Genomic DNA, 6,871 nt, shown 5'->3' with positions numbered 1-6,871 from the left:
ACAGAGGGTTCTATTTGCAAAGTCGGCGATCCGAAGGGGTATCGGTGGTTTTCGGCCGTGAGATCCATTTCCAACGCCCAGGATTAGATCTAGATTATTGCGAACCGGTATTCTCTCTGGACCCTCAGATCGGGGATCGACGGTCGGGATTTAAAATCACGGGATTAAATCTCCCCCGCGCAGATCGAATCCAACGGCTGCGCGCGACCCACCGAAACGGTATCTAATCACTCTAATCAGCGCCGCACACCACCGATCCAACGGTCCAAACCCTATCTGACCCTGGCCCGTTCATCCTGAGATCAACGTCCCTGGTGCTTTCTCCTTTCTTGCGCTCTCCCGGTGAACCGAGCACCCCCTGGCCGGGAATGCCCACGGCCGCGCCATATGGTCGACGAGGTTCGCGGCCCCAAACCCAAATCAAACTAGTCCAGCCCTAAACGGACCCCAAGGATAACACATGGGAATGGTTTCGCTGACCTTCGCGCAGCCGAACACCCCCGACCACGACACGAGCGGCGCCCGAACGACATTCCCCGCACCATGGCCAAATTCATGCCCAATTCGCCCACGATTAACCACGACGCGACATTAAATAGGTAAAGGAATACGACGAGGGTAAAGAATCGAGAGTTCACCTAACGCGGAGGTCGAATTGGCGCTAGACTTCACACGGCGGATCAATGGGCGCGATGACGAATTCCGGCCGCCACCGGATTGATTCCCCCTCCAACCCGTCAACGGATGATCCACCGGCAAGCCCCCGAGGCACCGCGGCACACCACGTACTCCCGGACGCCGACCGTGGACGCGGTCAGCACCGGCGCCCCACCCAGCACTCGGCCCTCGTTCTCTCTCGGGTACTAGTGTTTACCGTACAGATTGGGGAAGTGGGGAAACGGAAGGAACGGCGTGTTGGCTTTATCCACGAAGTCGAGGCTCCCGGACGGTTCGCAGGGAAGTTGCGAAGAGGGTTGAACGGAGTCCGTCTTCGCCGGCGAAGGAAGCGGTCCGCGCGGTGCAGAGAAGGGACGAGCTGCTCAGCGTAGAGGGGGGGGCCACCAGTCATAGAGTCACTGGCGCACGCGTGGAACAAAGGAAAATGAGACTGGAGGCCGGGCCCCACGCGCAGCGAGGACGCGAGATCCGCGCGCGCAGCGAGCCTGACCCGTGGGGTCCTTACGTCAGCGCCGGGTGAGCGCGTGGAAGAGGGTTGAGAGGATGGGCCGGTTTGGGGAGTTTGGCCCAATTAGGGTTTTCTTCCTTTTTCTTTTCTTTTTCTTTTTATTTCTATCCCAACTTCAATTTGAATTCAAATTTTAAATTCAAGCCTTGTGCAGAACTTGTCCTCGAATTTTATTGTGAACTTAGGAAATACCAATTTGGGACATTTATGAAATTTGTTTTATATATTTTTTTTATACTTTCTCCTTCTCATATTCAAAACCCTATTTTTAAGTTTAGGGTTTAATTCTACTTCTAGAAATTATTATATTATTATCATTAACCTTATTATTTTGTTTAATGCACAATCATATAAACTCCAACATGATGCATTTTTTTATCATCTGTTTGAATAAATCTCTAAATTCTTGTATATGCTCTTTTTATGATGCAAATAAGGCACACAACATGTGGAAATCCACTATCTTCCTTTGTACACAAATTTGAGTATTACACCATATGTAGGATGTGAGGTTGGGCAGAGAAGCACTCCTCTCCAATATAATCGACTATGTGTGTGCAGCGGCTTGCTTCTGCCACCTTCCAACTTCCATCTCTGCTTTCTCCCCGTTCTGGTAGATAGACATCTACTAGCTACCTGCGCAGATGAATTATATGCTCATATATTCAGCTGGCCACCATTATTGGTGGCTTTGTATACCTAGGAACAGCTTAATTAAAATGTATAGTAGCTATCTGATAATCACTTCAGAGTTCAGACTATGCATCAGACGTGGTCATGTCTCGGATTGAGAGATGCTGCTGGATGGATACCTGCATCGAAGGTATCGTCATGTATATCTATCTGCCTGTCAGGAGGGGTCGAGAGATCTGTTCAAGGAAACAGGGAAAAAAGAGAGGAAAGAAAGAAAGGAAAAAGACTGGTAGAATATATTCACACAATCACACCCACTGCAACTGCTGCTGTGCCTCTGTCCGCGAGAAAAAAAAAATTGCCTACCGCAGCTGGGGGAATTTGCTATTTTGTCACTATCAGTTGTAGACTTCTCTATTTTACCACCAGACACATAAATTATAGACACAAATAATCCCACAAGTCATAGACAGGGTCACATAATAGCAAAGAGCCCACGTTAGAAAGGCTAAAATAACAATTTTTTCCCGCAGCTGTAGGCCAACATCTATACAGCTGCCTTTAGATGGATGACATATGTCCTCTCACAAATCTCCAATAAACAAAACGACCAATCTGTAACAGAGATGCAAAAGGGAGCCCATCGATGGGTGATCTGAAGACTCTCCACCGATGGGTGATCAGAGAGCCGATGAGCAGCAGAAAACACAGGTATAATCATCTATTTCTTTGATGCCATTTTTGTTCATCTACGGATTGATCATTTTTTATAAGTGCAAATTATTAACGAGCCGTACGTACATAAAGTCAGATATCACACATAATATTGTTGGCTACTAGTAAAAATGGTCAAGGCGATGACAATACGATTTTCCAGCTATGGTTTGTTTCTCTATTGATGGGAGGCAGGAGGATATACAAGCCTTTTATTTGAGTTGATCAAGAAGCATCAGCAGCTAAAAAATTACATTTTTGATGAAGCACATAATAAACTTCGATGTAACTAGACCTATAATAATCAATTTCCATGGTTTTGATGACAATAGAAGTCACAACTGATCACTACAATCACTAGTACAGAGTATATGGACAACTGAAGAAATACACATGAATAGACCGGCAAACTCTGAATGGTTCTGAAAAACAAATGCCACATATGAAACAGTCTAGCATAGACGTTGGCCTACAGCCGGCGGCAGACAATTTTTTCCCCTGTCCGCCGCCCCCTCCCGCAAGCCGCCAAATCCACATCGCAAACCCTAACGCCGCCGCCGCCAAAACCCAGCAGCCCCCACTGCAACAATGTCTGGCGGGGCGGTCGCGGTTCAAGGACGTGGACATGCGGGTCCGCGTCCGCGGCGGCGGGAAGACGTCGCAGGTCTTCGCCATCCGCCAGGCCGTCGCCAAGGGGCTCGTCGCATACTACCAGAATTACGTCGTCGAGGCCGCCAAGAAGGAGGTCAAGGACGTCTTCAGCCGATACCAGCGCACCCTCCTCGTCGCCGACCCCAGGCGCTGCGTGTGGGGGATGGATATCCCCGGGCCCACTAAAGAAATAAAAGACCTCACGAAAGGCCCAAGGACCCAATAAATCGTAAGGTCATTCCTTCGTGGGCCTGAGGAGGAACAACCAACAAAGCAGAGAAGACGTAAGACCGGATTGATGCAAACCCGGATGGCCCACAACGTCGAGCGAGTAAATCGCAACAGAGACCCGACTTTCCCGCGCTAAAGCCCCCATGCAACAGAGCCATGCGAGGATAAGTCGGCAAGGGTTACGTAGGGATAAAGTCAAGAGGTTCACTACCTTTTAGCTACTCGTTGTTATCATATCCACATGTACTGCCCCACGGTCAAGTATATAAGGCCTAGAGGCACCCCTTCAGATCGATCGACCCTATTTTTACTTAGCCATCCTCATTAACTCTCTGTGCCTTCAATCCAGAGAGCCCTCTTGTAACCACACTCGTATACTCACCAGGACGTAGGGTGTTACGCATCTCTAAGCGGCCCGAACCTGCAAATCTTGTCTATTGTCCCTCGTGCGATCGGCACGAACCATTTTGCTACAGTTGTTGACACCGTCCTACTCCTAAAAACACCTTGAGGGGCAACCCCCGGGTGTGCGGTCGGACCCAAAACACCGACAGCTAGCGCGCCAGGTAGGGGGTGTGTCGACGATCCAAGCTAGCTCAATGGCCGTCACCTTTCACAGCAAGATCACCGTGCGTCCCGGATCTGTATTCTGCTTCGGGACAATCTCATCTGTAGCGGATGAAGAGGGAATTCTACACCGCATCGCAGATCCGCCGGAAAAGAAGTCTCCTCCAACGAACCCCGAAAATGCTGGAAAGACGCAACCTCCGGCTCTTCGGAAAAAGATCGTCTCCGGAAAGGCTGGAGCTGGAAGCTCGTTGACCCGGGAGACTCCGCTGTCTACTTCCCCGACGAAAGAATGGACACGGATCGCGAGGAAGAAGGAGACCAGGGAAAGGCAAGTCGTTCTTTCCGTTCCTCCAGCCTCAAAGGAGAACGGAAAGAAAGTCGCCGCGACAGCAGCACCATTCTACCCCGACGTCCTCTTCATCGGGAGAGTGGAGTCGCCCGCCGTCTCTGACGACGAACCGACCACGCCTGGAGAAGAACCACCTCAACGAGAATCCCGCCGACGGAGGAACCGACGCAGGAACGTTCGATGACATCACGCGGCCGGAGAACGGGATCCGGAGCAGCCTGTCTCGCGAGACGAGGTCTCGGAGATAGGAGAAACTCCGGAAGAACGCGTCTTCAGAGAACGAAGGAACTCCCGACGACGTGATCGCCGACGGACTCAGGAGCAAGCCGAGCAAGATGCGAGGCAACGCCGGGAGAATCCGCTCTTCGGGCGCAACCTGAACCCCGACTTCGCCCGAGCTATGAACACGCCAAGCGAAGTCGGAGGCGTACTAGCTCGGATAGCTGACGGACTTCCTCGGACTCCCGACGCCGAGGGATACCGACGCCTGTTCACTCAGGCGGCCAACCATCTTCTACCGCTCGCTCACCCGCCGAACGATCTACGACACGCCATCAACAGTCGCCGAGACGCACGAAGCTCTATCAATGCTTCGCGCGAACGGCGGCATGAAAACGAAATTCGCCGTCGGGAGGAGTATGACCGAGATCATGGCTTCCCGACTCAAAGCCAGGCCACCAGGACTGAGTCGGCAACAGCTTCAACTGGCGGTACCACCCGGGGATGGTCGAGGAACCACAACCACCACTCCCATCCCCGGGACAGACGTCGTCCCCGACGACAGGAGGACACGTGCGGAGTATCCGCTCTTACTCCGCGCCTTAGGGCCATCCAATGGCCTCCCAATTTCAAGGTATCCAATGTCGACAAATATGAACCTAAGCAGGATCCAGGGGGTTGGCTAGCCGTCTACACCACCGCTGCTCGGGCTGCTGGGGCATCTGAGGACGTCATGACCGCGTATCTGCCCATCGTCCTTGGGCAAGATGTGCTACAGTGGCTACGACATCTACCCCGACACTGCATCGACGACTGGGGAGACTTCAGTCGACGTTTCACCGCCAACTTCCAGTCCCACTCCGATAAGCCAGCGCAACCATGGGACCTTAAATCCATCAAGCGCCGGGGGGATGAGACTCTCCGGTCGTACCTCAAAAGGTTCCAGACCATGAGAAACCGCATCCCCGAGGTCACGGAGGCGGCCGTGATCGAGGACTTCTGCAGAGGATCCAATGACTCGGCTTTCGTCCGAGCCATACTACAAAAGGCGCCGACTACCTCCGAGGAGCTGTTCCGGGAAGCCGACCTCTACATCACCGCCGACGAGCGGGCCCAGGATCTCATCGGAGGAGCAAAGCCTGCACCAGCAGCGCCACAACGTGACGCGAACCAACCACCCGACAAACGCTGGGAGAAGAGGCCTCGTGAAGAAGTACACGCCGCTGGACCACCCGCCTCTCGCGCCCGAGGAGGACCTCGTGGAGGCGAGCGCACGCTGGACGACATCCTCGACGCCCAGTGCCCGTACCACAAGGACATGCGCCACACTCTTCGTAACTGCCGGGACTTCAAGCACTCCGTCGGGCACGGCCGACCCTTCCAACCTCTACCGCCTCCTCCGCCGAGGGGAGGACCAGATGAACCACGACAGCCCCATCAGCAGGAGGAGGGGGGAGGAGGAGCTTTCCCACGCGTTGACAGGGAGGTCAACGTCATCTTCGGCGGACATGGGTCGCAGGAGAACAAAAGACAACAAAAGCTCAACGACCGCCAGATATTGGTGGCGACCACCGGTCCTCCCGCCCCATACCGGTGGTCGGAGCACCCAATCACTTTCACTCGGGAGGATCAATGTCTCAACTTCGACCATCCAGGCAAATACCCGCTCCTCGTCGATCCGGTGATCCGAGAGAGCCGAGTAAAGAAGGTGCTAGTGGACGGGGGAGAAGCATCAACGTCACCTTCCCCCGGACACTCCAGGGCTTGGGAGTTCACCTCAAAGAGCTCCACGAGTCAGACACTCCTTTCTTTGGCATCGTGCCGACGGAAGGGGAATACCCGCTGGGCCACATCTACATGCCGGTCACCTTCGGAACTCCGGAGAACTACAGAACCGAGTTTCTGAGGTTCGAGGTGGCGAACTTCGACTGCGGGTACAACGCCATCATCGGGAGGCCGGGATTGGCCAAATTCATGGCCATTCCGCACTATACATACATGATACTGAAGATGCCAGGACCGCAAGGAATCATAACTGTGCGCGCCGACTTCCAAGGCGCCGCAGAATGTTTCCGAGTGGCCATCCAAGCAGCCCTCACCACCAAGCCATCAACGGTTCCTTCTACACTGGCGAACTCTAAGCCTGAGGAGGACCTCGCAGTACCGGCAAACGAAGCTCAGGCCGCGACCTCTATGCGGCCGACTGAAGAGACCAAGCGAATTAACCTGGGGTTCGCTGATGAGCGCAAGACGGCCATCATCAGCTCCAGTTTGAACGACAAATAGGAAAGCGCGCTCGTCCAGTTCCTGCAAGATAA

The 6,871-nt window shown here is 53.4% G+C and overlaps 1 pseudogene across 1 annotated transcript; it reads left to right on the top strand.

Annotated features, from left to right (window-relative positions):
- Positions 1 to 2,572: 2,572 nt before the first annotated feature.
- On the top strand, positions 2,573 to 3,411 carry LOC103655781 (40S ribosomal protein S16 pseudogene; annotated as a pseudogene). The gene has a single exon (XR_004549368.2). The product of XR_004549368.2 is annotated as a 40S ribosomal protein S16 pseudogene (transcript).
- Positions 3,412 to 6,871: the final 3,460 nt, after the last annotated feature.

This window comes from Zea mays, chromosome 4 (assembly GCF_902167145.1).
Source record: "Zea mays cultivar B73 chromosome 4, Zm-B73-REFERENCE-NAM-5.0, whole genome shotgun sequence".
NCBI classification, from domain to species: domain Eukaryota; kingdom Viridiplantae; phylum Streptophyta; class Magnoliopsida; order Poales; family Poaceae; genus Zea; species Zea mays.
The sequence above is the reverse complement of the archived record's forward strand: the minus strand, read 5'-3'. Positions and strand labels throughout refer to the sequence as shown.